This window comes from Chelonoidis abingdonii, chromosome 8, assembly GCF_003597395.2.
Source record: "Chelonoidis abingdonii isolate Lonesome George chromosome 8, CheloAbing_2.0, whole genome shotgun sequence".
Classification (NCBI taxonomy): Eukaryota; Metazoa; Chordata; order Testudines; family Testudinidae; genus Chelonoidis; species Chelonoidis abingdonii.
In genome coordinates this window covers 17,211,085-17,213,690 of record NC_133776.1, presented here as the reverse complement: position 1 = coordinate 17,213,690, position 2,606 = coordinate 17,211,085, and the positions used below count along the sequence as shown (strand labels likewise).

The 2,606-nt window shown below is 37.4% G+C and overlaps 1 protein-coding gene across 5 annotated transcripts in view; it reads left to right on the top strand.

Moving 5' to 3' along the window:
- Positions 1 to 2,606, top strand: part of GPR160 (G protein-coupled receptor 160) — a 15,015-nt gene that overhangs the window by 5,773 nt on the left and 6,636 nt on the right. For 3 of the 5 annotated variants that reach the window (XM_032783701.2, XM_032783700.2, XM_032783697.2), the window contains exon 1: positions 1,141 to 1,293. The exons of the other annotated variants lie outside the window; for them this stretch is intronic. The gene's annotated coding sequence lies outside the window, so the exon portion shown is untranslated. Of the gene's footprint in view, positions 1 to 1,140; positions 1,294 to 2,606 lie in introns of those variants that run through there. 5 annotated transcript variants of the gene reach the window in all.

Sequence of the window (2,606 nt, the reverse complement as noted above, 5' to 3'; positions counted from 1 at the left end):
AGGCGTCACCGCTGAAATTCGGCGGCATTTCGGCGGGTGCTCCACCGCCGCAGTGGTCCTTCGGCTGGCGTCTGCCAGCCAAAAAGGTTGGGGACCACTGTATTAAAAAAACATAATGCTTCAAATACGCCTCACTGCATATAGAATATCCTTTTAAAAGGTCGTGTTATGTTACATCTCAGTCAATTCTGTATTTTCATGTTAAATGTTAAAAACCTTTATATAATGAAACACTGTACGTTAAGCAAGTGTTAAAAGTATGGGGGAAAGTCAAGGGGTGAGGGTAGTCTTCAGATAGGCTCTCTCTAAGCTTCATGCAGTCACAAAGCAATAGTTTTTGTCATTTACAATCAGTAAATGAAATAAAATACTTGTTATAACTTTCATAAAGTATCTTCCAATGCAATCTTGCCATTTTTAAAAACTTTAACAGCATTTAAAAAGTTAGGAAAAAGGTCTGTGTAAAAAAACAAGCAAACTAAAGGAGTGGACCCCTAGAGCCTTGCTAAGGCAGACTATAGTGCATGAAGCACTGGCTAGCCTAATTAGTCTATCTGTTTTTAAAACGTAGAAAAAGCTCCAGCTTCAGCCTGTGTTGTATTATTTTAATAAAATCTATGAACCCAAAACAAACACAGGAGCTTGTACCTTTGTCTTAGCACATGGGTTGCAAACATTTAAAAACAAAAAAACATTCTAATAATGCAACAACAACAACAAAATCACACTTAAATCTAAAAGCCCTAGGAAAATAAAAGCTTACTATAACTTTCACATAAATTTGTTAAAAAGTGGGGAGGAAAATAAATCTCTCTCTAATCCACTGGATTACAAAATAAGGGGAATATAAACTAGCTGTTACTAAGGTTCTGTGGTTTTCACTCTGGCGTGTTTTCTGCAAGCTCTCTTTTTTTTAATTGAAACATGCATGGAAAAATGTTAAATAAAGGGCTCTGTCTTCATATAGGCTTGTCTTTTAAAGAGTTTATTCCTTTACAAAATTAATATAACTTTCACTTGTATTTGTTAAAAAGCAGGCAAAGAAGCAGCTTTCTTATCTCTGATCTGCTGGCTTACAGAGGTTGTTTTTGCTGACAGCTGTTTTGCTGCAAAAGCCTGCTGTCCTTACTTAAAAAAAAGAAAGAAAAAAAAAAGACCAGTGCTAGCCTAAAACCTAAGGGGAAACTTTTATAAACAGGCTTTCTGTGTTTTTTAGCCTGGGTTGTTTCTGCAGGCTTACATGTTATTGAAACACCTATGCCTAAGGAACTAAATGAAGTTATGGGTCTTCAGGTAGGCTTGTCTTTTCAAGTGTTTATTCCTTTCCAAGCCTTTCACCTCTCTTTGTTAAAAAGCGGTAAAAGAAACAAACTTCTTTTCTCTAAATCCAGTGGTTAACGAAATAAGGGGTATATAAACTGTCTGTTACTAAAAACCTGGGGTTTTAAACCTGGGGTGCTTCTGCCTGCTCTTTTTTATTGAAACACTTGTGTCAAGGGGGCTAAATAAAGAAATGTGTCTTCATTTAGGCGTGTTTATTCCCTTAAAAGCCTTAATATAATTTTCACTTCTGTTTGTTAAAAAGTGGGGGAAGAAGCAATCTTCTCTCAAATCCACTGGTTCACAAAATAAGGGGAATATAAACTGTCACTAAAAACCTGTGGTTTTAAACCTAGGGTGCTTCTGCATAGTTTTTTATTACAACATATACAAAAGGGTTGTGTCTTCATATAGGTTTGTCCTTTCAAGTCATTATACCTTTGCAAAACTTAAAGTAACTTTAACTTGTGTTTGTTAAAAAGTTTGGGAAAGAAGCAGCCTTCTTATCTCTGATCCGCTGACTCACAGAGGCTGCTTTGCTAACAGGCGCTTTACTGCAGCTTCACATTGTTTTTACTAAAAAAATAACCCTTAAGTTTAAAACCTAGGGGAAAACTTTTAAAAATTGTTTGTTACTAAAAGCTTATGGTTTTAACTTTTATAAAAATCCCCCTGCTTGGTCTTTTTCATTCAAACACTTATGTCAAGGAGGTTAAATAAAGAAATGTCTTCATTTAGGCGTGTTTATTCTCTTAAAAGCCTTAATATAACTTTCACCTCTATTTGTTAAAAAGTGGGGGAAGAAGCAATCTTCTTCTTCTTTCTAATTCAATGGTTTACAAAATAAGGGGTTTATAAACTGTCTTACTAAAAACCTGGGGTTTTAAACCTAGGGTGCTTCTGCCTGCTCTTTTTTTTTTTATTACAACACATAGAAGGGGGATGTGTTTTAGGTTTGTCTTTTCAAGTCATTATCCCTTTGCAAAACTTAATGTAACTTTAACATGTGTTTGTTAAAAAGCAAGTAAAGATGCAAACTCCTTATTAAAAAGCAGGTAAAGAAGCAAACTCCTTCTCTGTGATCCACTGACTCACAGAGGCTGCTTTGCTAACAGGAACTTTGCTGCAGCCAGGGGTGGTTCTAGACATTTCACCACCCCAAGCAGAGTGTCATGCTGCGGGGGGCGCTCTGCCAGTCGCTGGTCCTGCGGCTCCGGTGGACCTCCCACAGGCATGCCTCTGGAGGGTTTGCTGGTCCCGCGGCTTCGGTGGAGCCGCGGGACCAG